General features: G+C 42.0%; 1 long non-coding RNA gene across 1 annotated transcript in view; it reads right to left on the bottom strand.

Annotated features, from left to right (window-relative positions):
• Window positions 1-2,386: 2,386 nt before the first annotated feature.
• Window positions 2,387-12,386, bottom strand: part of LOC121091648 — a 47,989-nt gene continuing 37,989 nt past the window's right edge. Inside the window, exon 3 of the long non-coding RNA XR_005828990.1 lies at window positions 2,387-4,556. This is a non-coding gene — a long non-coding RNA (uncharacterized LOC121091648). The remainder of the gene's footprint in view (window positions 4,557-12,386) is intronic.

Raw genomic sequence — 12,386 nt, 5'->3', positions numbered from 1 at the left:
GCGCAGCATCATGTGCGCCAGGGCACATCACAGGGGTGCTCTCGCCTCTGCCCTTTTTTTCTGTTTCAGGTGCACAAGCAGGTGATAGGCAAGTTGATAGGCATCCTCTCCCTTCACCTCCCCCTCTCCCTCCTCCTTCACCTCCCCCTCCCCTTCTCCCTCTGTCTCCCCTTGCTGCCTTCCTTTCCCCTCGCCTCCCCTCCCCTCTCTCTACTCCAGGATTCAGTCTTGGTACCTCCTTGTATTCCTCCTGGGCAGGGATCAAACCTGGGTACATGTTTCTGTATGGGTGGATCCAAAGGTTTCTTAGGTTCTCCACAAGCAAATAAAGGTATCAAGTATTTTAGAGAGACTTAAACAGTATTTTTACAGCTGGTTGGCTGTCGCAGCACTATCAAAACTAGCCAGCTGCAACAAGGCTTTTACCATCCCATGCCAGGTTAACTTCAATAAGTAGGTCCCGTGCCTTGCCCCGGCGCGGCCAACAATCCCCCACACGGTTTGAGAGTTCATCTACTGTCTGTGCTGTTTCTTCAGCCTCTTCAGGCCAGTCCACCTTGCTTCTTGCCTCTGCTGTGTCTGGATTCTCTCCATGTTCTGGCTTCTCTTCCAGTCATCCTCTCCTCACCCGGGCCCTCTTTTTTTCCCGGGGCCTCTCCTACATCTGGGGCACTCTCTCTTCTCCCTCTGCTTCTCCTTGTTGTTATGAAGAACCTTCTGGTTTGAACATCTTCTTCATAATTCCTACCTCTGGGAGAGTCTGGATTTCATGATGACTTTCACCTTCATATAATGACCATAACTATTTTGTCAAAGCACTCTCAGCCAAAGACATGGTCGAGTAAGCATGCAGTTCCATGGACTTCTGGCCAATGCTTTCAAATTTTCTGAAGTCAGTCTGGACACAAGATGGGAGATTATCAGATAGTTAAATGGTTTCCTTCACTAGTGATGAACAGGTCCCTTACATCAGAGGACACAACAGAATGACTGAGAGCAATGCAGATGTTACATTGGCCTCTGTGAGCTTTGTTTATATCTCATATATCCTGGGAGAGTGTGTTGCGAGGGAGGAAGGTTATTAGCAATTATTTTTTTCAGGTTTTGTTCTTTCTCCCTCCAGTTTCTCTTGCATCCTCTTCATATTCTATTTGTCTTCCCCTTTTCCTAGAACTTGTTTTTTTCATTTGCTTTTTCTTATTACTGAAGTAGTTTTAATATCTGTTAAGACCTTTGCAGTCTCTACTCCTTTAAGACTGATCCCACTTCTATAAAGTCTTAAATGCTGTGTCTCAGATTCCTTATAAATTCAGGTGTGGAGGAGGACTAAGTGGCATAAAATACATTGCCTTCCCTTCATAATTTTGGAACCATTAGTTACACTTCACATATCAAAAGTTACCAGTCTCTGCACTATGAGGCCTGAATGCATAGCACCACATTTCCTAACGGGGCCATATTTGTCATGGATTTCCTAAGCCCAAATGTATGTATAACAGTGAATGTAGCACTCCTAGGATGGATCACTCTCTCCATACCCAAACCGATTGCACATCAAATGTCTAGCAGGTCCAAATTTTCCCAGAAAGAACAGGATCATTGGTGATGGGTGAAACACGCTGCAGGCAGTGAAGCTGTCTGGGAGCTCTACACCTGCACATGACAGTCCTGGAGATGTTAACCAAACATGTCAAAGCCAAGAACTGTGCCTAGATGGGGGGAAAAAGGACACTTTGAGCAAAATCTGCTTGGCTTAAATAGGAGCCAAACATTTCCAAGTACGTCTAGGAAATGGTTTGGTATATCTGAATCAAGAAATGGCTTGTGAGTGAGTTGATAGTCCCAAGGTAGACTGTGTTCTGAGAATAAATCTTCATATGGAGAAAAAAGTCAAGGGATGTCTTCCCTCCCCACCCCATGCCCACCAGACTTAAACCGGAATATTGCCAAAGAAAACCCAGTAAGTTTGCTTTTGTTGGTGGAAGTGTCATTCCTGCATGCTTTTGAGGTTGCAAACAAAGTAATATATATCTTTTCTCCTTGACATCAAGCAAGGCATTAGGAAGTGCACTGACAAGAAGCATACAGGCGTCTCCGTATTGTCTTTTTGTCACATACAGCTCTTGTCAAATGCTTTAGGCTGCTTGACAGTAAGCAGCTATATGGGAGGGTTGGTCACCACATCACTTTACAGTGAAAAGGTATGCTATTGGGTGACTTATACCTGAAACAATGCCAATCTAGGTGAATGGCAGCTTAACTTGAATGTCACAGGACATGAGTAGTTATTGGTGCTGCAGATTGACACAGAATCCTGGTATCGCCATACATCAAAGGATTATTGTCTTTATTTGACAGCTCAAGGAAAAAAAATGGTTAGAATCAAATGGTGCTAATCACAACTTATTACAGCCCAGCTTTACTGTTACTAAGGATGTTGTCTTTTCTTTGCAAGCAATGTGTTAAAATCACCTATAGGCTAGTGCCTACGATATTGTAATACAGGAAATATTTAGGAGCAATGAGTGAAAACAAATACATCAATGAGACAACAGCTAGATTAAAAGAACCCTGTATTTAGAGTACTTTTGGACGGCCAGGAATTTCTTGCTAGGGACCAGTGGCCTCAATATGCTCACATTCATTATGACACACTGATGGCAGCTCACAGTGTGCAATGAGCTAGATATACAACATTTGACTTCTTCTTTGCTTTCTAACTGGAAAATGAAATGATCTCCCAGACCCTGGGTGTAGCAGCTGCAAAGGGTAAACATAAGACAACCTTTGCAGTGATAATATCCTTTCCTAAAGTAAAACAGCCCAAAAAATTACTCTTAAGCCTCAGTGGTTATAACGACCTTTCTGGGTTTGGTCGGACCATGGGAACTCAAGGTATTTTCTCCAGCAATACCCCTTTTGTAGCAACAAACTGGGAAATAGAGGACTGGAGAAACTAGTAATTTCTCAGTTTATGATCTGTATTTCACAACAGCCTAAAAGAATGCCTGTATCCTGACACAACACTTAACTGGCCTGAAACAGAAGCAGCAAAATTATAACCATAAAGATGTCTCAGCTACACTGTCAGATCCCCTTGGAAGGTATTTCCTTGGCCTTGTAGATTGGAAAGTGACAACATTCACAGACTTGCGTGCAGATGAAAAATGAGACTCAATTAGTACATTTCAGACTCACTGCAGCCAAATTAAGTAGAAAATGAAATATTTTTAGAAGCATCCTATGGTAAGTAAATTTCAATTATCTGCAAACATGGATGATTTTCTTCCAATCACCAGACCACACAGAGTTGCTGCTTGCATTTAATTTCCCTTTGTATAACATGTGTCTTTCCTTTATTTCTTGACATAGATAGATGTGTGATTAAACTATCACTTCTGATATCCCAAAAAGCTGAGGAAGGGAGATTACACTATAAATCATAAAAATCCTTGTTTCCACTTGTTGGTGAGTTTTAGACATCTTTATATTTTTTCTCTTGTGATTATAGAAAATTGTAATAGAGGTGAAACATAAAGTGTTATAGGTATTTTCTTAGAGTCCTGGATTTATGAGATCAGTTTATAGGGATAATTTTGACAACAAATGCAAAGTCATTTAGGGATTTTTAGTTCCTATGAAGCTGTTAGATTAAAATACCTCTTTATTTTGTTGCTTTGTGTTAACAGAGGTGAAAAGATGGCATCCCACCAAGCTGGTCAGTGTCGTTTTTCATTTTGCTTTTTTGGGGGAGGATATTCCCAAATTCAACCTCCATTGATATGTCTGCTGCAGCTACCCCCATAATTATATCCTGTGTGTCAAAGTCCAAGACCACTGGCAGCACTGGGAGCCCTTGGGTGTTGGTGGTTGTTAAATTACAGCTCTGGAGATCCAGGGCTTCCCTTCATGGCAGCAAGATTTGAGTACAGAGTGGTGGTGCCTGCAGCTCTGTGACACCTCTACCTCTGCACATGTTCCCCATGTCTGTTGGCTGTACTGGGGCCATGACTTCAGTGAACAGTCCTGTCACGTGGAGAGAGACTTTGCCATCTGATCCTTTGTGGCTTGCAGGGAGTTCATGGAGGATGAGCCTGAACATCTGTGCTCTTGGGCCCCAGTCCAAAGGGAAAGACTCTCTCTGAGTTGGGTAGGTGTTAAATCGAGTCCTTGGCTGGCTTAGGATGGATCAGTAGATAGGCACAGGGTAAACACAAAAACAGCAAATGGAACCCGATACACATATATGAGTCACTTCGCCGCTGAACTAGAGGCACAGTAAGAAACTCCAGTAGCTCCGCTGTGCCTGATTGATTTTACAGAGTGAAATCGTGCATCCTTCTTGACTTCCAGGACTAGTGCAGAGTAGTGGTCAGGAGTGTTTGCTCCCAGATTTTTCACAGTCTGCATCCAAACTGCGAGGCAAATGGGTGTCCAGGTGAGGCCCTGGTGGGAGCAGGCACAGATGCAGACAGGGCATCCTCACCAGCCAGAAGTTTTCAGTCAGTCAGTTTGGACATAATCATTGGCAAGACATCTTGTGTCCTATGTACAGTCTAATTGCGGCACCATGAATGAAAAGGAAAAATAAAGCATCAGATGGCTGTTAATCCAAGAGGAGGAAATATTTGGTACAATACTGTGTGTCAACCAACAGAAGCTGGTAACAAGCTATTAGGTGCTGCTACCAGCTTCCTTCTACACTCCCCAGAAGTTAGTGTGGACTCCATATTCAACCAGGTATACTCCATATCCACACACTTCTTTTCTATCCACTTCAGTAAAACTAGGAGTATGGGATGCTTCTGAGGAGAAGCACTGTTCTGACCTGATGACCAGGCATTAGGAGATCTGATGCACAGTATAGGCACCAGGAAAGGTGTGTGTTTACATATGCACATCCCTGCAGTGTTGCAGGGCATGGCCGTAACACTGGAGAGGTTAACTGACATTTCAGCAGCTTCCAGAAAGGTATGAGAACACATTCCCAAAGAACCATCCAAACTGGCTTAATAATTCAGAATAACATTTATATAACTCACTTTGATTGTTTTAACTGTGAGTAAACATCAAGTATTGTTTTGAGGAGGACTGTAGCCTCAAAAGCATTTATAAAGTCACTTCTCTTTTAACCTCTTTAACCCTGAAATCAAGGGACTACCCACAGCCGTACGGAAGTCCTGCTGGCTCAGAACCCTTAGTCCCAAAATAATGATGCAGTCCATTGGTCACTAGTGCTCTGTTTGAAATAGTTACTCAGCCTTTGTTCAATTCGATTCACAGGATAAGTAATCTCAGGAGGCTGTGAATTCAGAGCCATTAATAGATTGTAATAACTGTAATAATTTTCACAACTCTAATACAGTTGCAGATACCAGTATCCTTCTTGCATTTTGTTACCTTTGCATCTTGCCCTTGGACAGACCAGGTGGTCTCTGAACAACTCCAGGCCTAGGTGAAGGTGCAGAACAAGCACTGGGGCAATGTGTGAAGGTGTCCCAACAGAGGGGCACACAACCACCCAGGATGAGTATACAGGGGTCTCAAATCTGGCACTTGACTATAAGCATCAGGACTGGACTGCCCTGGAATAGGACTCCATGGGGCAGAGAATGTATTTGCCTATGTATACCAATTTGTACTGTGGAGCCACTTCGATTTTAGTGAGTACCAAGTGAGAACCGTGTGTTGTGCACTGGAGTTACTCTCTAATTATGCAACAGTTACACTTTCTGATACTTGTAGTTATCATTACATCTATAAGCAGCACATTCCTCACATGTTTGAAAATCTGTCCCATGTTAATAGAATGTAATTAAAACAGCCCTTGTTTCAACAGTGTCTGCATTAAAAAGAAACACCTAAGACCATAATAGGTGAAGAGAGGTTAATAATAGGTCATGTGGTTAATCTTCCAGTTACAAGGGCAAACACTAATTACAGGACTGAGAAGGGAAAGGGCAGCCTGATTGCAATGTGATTATGGTGACCTTGTTAAGGAGTGATCCAAGTCATGATGAGGGCCTCAATAAATAAAGATAATACGTCCCTTAGCACCTCCCAGCAAATATCAGATGAATGCTGAGAACAGCATTAGCCTGCTCTTCAAACTGGGCTATGAGGATGGAGGCTGAGGCATGTTATTCTCCAGCCCCATCTCAGCGCAGCAGGATTGCTGTCTGCTCATTGTTCTCACTGAGAAAAACAAAAGCACCAGCTACTGATAACAAATATATCATGTTGACTTTTAGAGGGCTCTACAGTGCAATCTGTTACAAATTACTGTGAACTTCAACATGTTCGAGCATCGGAGATGTGGCAGAGCACCATGATTCACCATGTTGTCAATGGCATGGAGGGAATTCCCAGGGAGCTGAAAAAATGCTGGTTACCATCTAGACTGAAAAATGGTAAAAACTCAAGCCTTTTCTGCTTTTTTTATAACCCTGAGTATAAAATATACTGCCGAGGAAAATGTATCCTACAGATTATAACAGTTTCATTATCTCAGCAGAGAACTTGCTGTCTGTGCTGCAAACTGGTCCATGGAGAAATTATCAGGCTCCCAAATTTAATTAAGGCAGCCTCAGATAGGAACACAGTGAGGTTAACACAGATGTCTGTATGTCCCATCATTCTCACATCCTCTAATAAACAGGCATTCAGGGAACAGCTTAAGTCAGTACTGGAAGCAAACAGTCCTACATTAGAATTGGAAGGCTGGTGCCTGCTAAACACTCATAAAACCACTTGGGTCATTGGTATGGAAAGTCTTTCGCTACCCAAGATGGTTTCATATGTTAATTGAGGACAGGGTCAATATGAAAAGCAGTTTTTCCAGACACAGTCAGGGCTATATAGAGCTCCTTGGTCTGGAAGCTTGTTGGCTTATGTGAGCAAGGTAAGAGCAAGGATGGGAACTGTTCAAACTCTCTTCATTTCTGGTTTTAAAGAGTGTATAAAAATGCAATCTACTTTGTTTTTTTAAAAACTACATTTGCTTTTACATATATCTATATTTTGATAAAGAGAAATATTATGGTGACTGCCACACACACAAGGAAACCATTCCTCTGGGTTTAGTTACGCCTATAAATAAACTTCTGGCTTAGTCATGTAAAGCCTTGCTCTTGGGTGTCCAGAAGGTAACAGGGCATTTATTCATCTGCCTGCAATGCTGGTGTGAGAGCTTGCTGTGCTGGGGGTGTTGGAAGACTGCAGGCCACCAGCCAAGGTTTCCAGAAATGGGAAGAGCATAGGAAGAGCACTGGAACCCTGAAGATACGAAGGAAATCTGTGCCAGCTGTTTCTGTGTAGGGGTGTGTGTGTGTGCAAAAATGCAGAAAGCAATTAAACTTTGACATTTTTCTCTGCGATTCCACTCACAAGCATTTCCTGTTTAATATAAAAATAAAATCCAATTAATTTGTTCCATTCTATCCATCCTACGTGTTGTATTGCAGGTGCTGATAGAAAGCAATTTCACAATGATCACAGATAACCAAAATACATTCACAGGGCTATTCCACTAGCTCCCATGGTACCTTCTGCAGACCCAATTACCCAACTTTGAAATGTCAAGAGAAAACCAAAACAAATGTATAAGGATAATAATAATGCCATTTCTTTCTACTATGAAGAATATCCTGAGAGCAGAAATAAGTTTGCAGGAGAAAGGGTCAGACCTGGTGATTTTCTGTGCATAAATTTTCAGTCCTGCTGTGCTGAAAGGTGAGCTGGTTTGGGAGGAAACAGTGGTATTGGTCCCTAAACCTCTGATATTCTCAGGGTAGAGAGCAAGGCTGTGATAGAGCAACTGAGGAGTGGATGAGACCTCAAAGTCCCTGTCTCTTTCAGGCATGTGCAGTCCTACTCTTAAATGGCCCAAACTCTGGGTTTGCTCACCTCTGCAGCAGAGTAACTCCTGCAAGTGCCTGGGGAGAAGAGGAGAAAGGGAAAGTGCCCAGCAAATTCCCAAGAGCCGGATTGCTGCAGAGGACTGCTGTCACCTTGGGTGAATTTCACATTTTACAAGTTTTGACACAGCTCATTTTGCAAAGATGCCTAAATAGAACCACAGAGCTTTAAGGAGGGCTCAAATACACTATTCTGTGCCTTAGCAGCTTTGAATTACCTCTGATTTGAGGAGTTACGTGATTGTATCTAATAAAACTTAACTGCTTATTTCTTGGTATAAATCAAGGTTTTTCTCAGGGTTGCTAAGGAATACTATCCATTGTCTTTTTTTATTTGAAGGCTGAATAGTAAATAGTTCTCCCTGGAAGCAACTTAATCTGTGATTTTTCTTTGTAGAGGATGGCATTCTTAACTCAGGTCTTGCTGCTGCTCAATGCTTCTGTTGCTCCTTTAAATTTAAGCATGACAAAAGGAGAGACAAAGGCTATGAATGTTCCATTAGAGTAAAATGCTGTAACAAACCACCACATTTAAAACACGTTTTGAGAAAAACGTAAAACAAGAGGATTATTCAGTGTAGCAAGGGATACAGTTGATCACCACTCCTTCTGAGCATGTCTGCTATTTTTAGTTGTAACATCCCTAATGAAAGCCTCAGATAGTACCATTGGGTTTACCCAAAGATCTGGTGTATTAAACAATCATAAGTCTCATCAAGGCTATGAAAGCAATGATGAGTCTAGAGAAACAAGCTGTGATGTGCTACCCAAACAGCCACAAAATGAGAAAGATGATTTAGAACAGTACTTTGGCAAGTGGAAATATTTGTTCTCTGCACTCTAGAGAGTAAATACTGTGATATACTCAGTCCTGTAGGATTTAGAAGCCTGGTCTTCATCACCTTGCAAGTGGATGTTGTGCCTTGATAAAATATTGGAGAATGGGAACATCGTAGAAATTTGAATACCTGCTAATATTTTTGTCTGATGTCTGAAGGACAAGTAGTTCAGAATAGTTGCTACAACTTCCAGTGAGCCTACTAGCTGTTTTAAATGCGTCCATCTCCACTATTAGCTTTCTACCTGCATTTGACAACTTGGAGGCATCTTGGAGCTCATCTGCATCTACTTTGTTGCAATCCCAAACTCTCTGACTCCCTAGATGGTCTGTGGACTGGTATTAGGATGCCCTGACTATCCCCTTCTGCTAGACATGGAAAAGCCTGCGTGAGCTGGAGAGGCTCTGTGAGGTGAGACTGGGACTGAAACAGAGGAGGCATAAAGAAGATGTTGCAGATTAGGGCTGGAATGGAAACAGTGTATGAGCCTTTGAAAATATAACCATCCTGAAAAAGAAGAAAAGATCTAAGTTATTTATCTTAAACTAGAGAGAAATGGACTTTGGTCACCTGGAACGTTTTATCATTTTCCATTTCAAAAGGAGACAAAAATTTCCTCTACAATAAATAAAATTAAAAAAAAAAAAAGTTTTTTCCTTTGGAAAGCTCAGAGACAGGACATTTAACAAGTGCAGATCATTTTCATGAGCTGGGGGCAGCATACACACATTCAGGCTTGGCTCCCCATGCAGGTGACTATAGGGTCTCCAGGTTGAGACTGCTTTTCTTGGCCAGCCTCGGCTGTGCCTCTGATATGAGGGTATGCTGGGATCTGCTTTCATTCAGCAGGTGCCCTAAGAGTAGAGTTGAGCCTGAAGGCCCCCAAAGAAAGGGCAGCTGCAGGTCACCTCAGATGAGCTGAACTGGATCTTGGTCACAAGTACTTACCTTAAAACTACCAAGCATTTGGTCTGTTGTCTCCACGACATCTACACATTCAGCCTCAGTGATACGTGTGGGAAGGGCTCTGCCTGGGCACGCGAGTTGGTTTTCTTTCAGATGGGATCCTAGCCGTGCTAGTGGGGGGAGCAGAAAGAGAGAGGGGAAGAATCCCACTCTTGTTTGTTCTATGCAATTAGTGGCATTACTCAATATTTTCACAAAGTGCTTTTCACCAATTGAGTTTTTATTTGTTAGGGTATATGTTCTTAGGCAGGCTGTGTACCTCAGAGGGACCTGAATGAATTAATCGGCACACACTCTGTACCACTGATCAAGTGCAGGATAGCCACATGTTAGCAATTTCGTGGCAGATGGGTCCGATCCACCATCTTTCACTTATCCAATTTAATGCTGAAAACACAAGCAACCTAATTGAAAAATAGCATTACACACACACAAACCCTCTTCTTGTTTCATTCCCTTCACACCAATTGAATAATAAGTAGTAACTGGTGTGTTATCAAAGCCACACTGATTGCATGGAGACTAATAAAAGCTTAACTTTGATCTGTTTTGACAAAAACAAGTACAACTTTTGAGTATTTAATAATTACATTAGTCAAAGACACTGATCATGACATGTGGGAGTATGTTACTTAGAGAAAGGGAAACAGGTATTCACATCACCAGAGTGGCTTCTAACGCAACCAGAGTGTGAAGGTGTTTTTACCCTCCTTTCTCCCATTTTCTCCATAGGAAAAACAATAAAAGAAAGCCTGTGCCAAAGGGAGCAGTATCCTATATCCAGGTTTAACTAATTTCCTTTGTTGGACCAGTATTGTGTGCAGCCAATCATTTGCTCATACAATATTTAAAGAATTTTTGTGAAATTATTGCCCATAAAAATGTTCTTCACCACGCTGCTTGACTGATGCAAGTCAGCTGGCCAGGTGAGCAGTCCTGATCTATTTCAGTGCAAAGTGAAACAGGGTTACTGAAAGCACCTTAGCAGGGGTTTCAGCTACTCTGCTCTCCTCTCTGCTGAAATGATCTAGGCATGGTTGCACGGTCACTTCGTGTGTTGGAGCTGAAGTGTGGTACTTTCTGACGCAGTTACAGCTTTTCCACTGGTGAACATCCACCTATAGCTCAGGGTTATTGAGTTCTTGCAATGGATGAAGCCCTGGTAGATACTATACAAAGACAGAAAGACAGAAATCTCCAGCTAAAGAGCTTTTCATCTAAGTAGGAAACAAGAGACAGCTGGAGGCAGACAGACTGACTGGGAGGAAAGGGAGAAAGCAAGAAACAAGGAGGCAATATTGGTCAGGATGGCGGCTAATAGTCTCAGCATCTAGGCAGACTGACTGATGTCAAGCTGAGAACTTTGGCACAAGGCCATCCTAGTTCAGCAGTGGAAGGAAGGCAGCAACTGGAAATAAAATAGCCCTACATAATAAATGGAGGGGGGAAAAGAAAAGTAGATAGCAATCAATATAAATGAGAAGTTAATGAGGTACAGAAAAATTACATATGTATATAAAGGCACCAGAGAAAAATCCATCCCTAAGAACTGTATGAAGAGGTTTTAAAGAAGGACTGTCAGGAAGAAGAGAAAAGCAAGAACCAAGATAGGCCAGTTTTCAGAAGGAGGTTGGGAGATGGGCAATAATGGTCCGGAACAGACATAAACGTCTCCTAAGTAATTTTGTTGTGTTATCGGAGGGAACAGGAAGATGCACCTTTATCACACATGCTTCACAAATTTCCTTCTGTTCTGGGCCAAGCAGTATTCAGTCAGTCAATTAAATTATCAAATGAATTATTAAAATACCACAAAACTACCAAGTATTTAAATCGTGCAAAAAGTATTAAAGTAGTAAATTAAAGTACCAGTCAGTCATCAAAGGAATCTGGTTTACTTTTTAACCTGGGCTTGCAAAAAAATAATTGAGTCTTAACACAGAAAGGTGCAAAATCTGGGAACACAGAAAGCAGATTAGACTTCTATGGAACATGCAGAAACTATACTCTGTAAAGCACTAATTCTGGCAAGGTTGTCATGTTCATAATGAAGAAACTGCTCAGGTGCAAGTGGAATCACGCCCTGTACTCCAAATGATGCCATGACTGTAAGCTTGCTAATTCAATCTTTAGCTGCCAAACCAGAAGAGTGGTGAGAAGAAGTGGGGAAGATGTTTCTTCTTCATGCAGGACACTGAAATCCAGGATGTGACGCAAACTGCAGTGCTGGAGTGTAACATGCACTTTTTGGTGTTACAGCTGCTTAGAATTTGAGGAGACTGTAGAAGTTACATATGAAGTGATGGGATGACTCCTGAAAATGCCTTTGTCTCCATGTTCTGAAGAGCTGGATCAATTTAAATTGTTAGAGAGAAGCATGAGAGCGGTCTTGATTGCAGTATGTAAATATGCTACTGGAGAGAAAACACAGGTCACTAGAGAAGTGGGTTAAACAGATGAACAGATGAAATGGAATGCCCTGAGGTATTAGTGGGAAGTAAGACAATAGGATTTGGTGGTTGTGCATGGGCTTAATGTTTGAGTTTGTAGCATCTGTGGGCAGTCAGAAAGGATGGCATTTGGAGGAGGACAATATGATAGCTATGCAGATGGCAACCCACAATTCCTTATAATGGGAAGAAGTAGTTCCAGAAAACCTCCAAAA

This window comes from Falco naumanni, chromosome 7 (genome assembly GCF_017639655.2).
Source record: "Falco naumanni isolate bFalNau1 chromosome 7, bFalNau1.pat, whole genome shotgun sequence".
NCBI lineage: Eukaryota > Metazoa > Chordata > Aves > Falconiformes > Falconidae > Falco > Falco naumanni.
The sequence above is the reverse complement of the archived record's forward strand: the minus strand, read 5'-3'. Positions and strand labels throughout refer to the sequence as shown.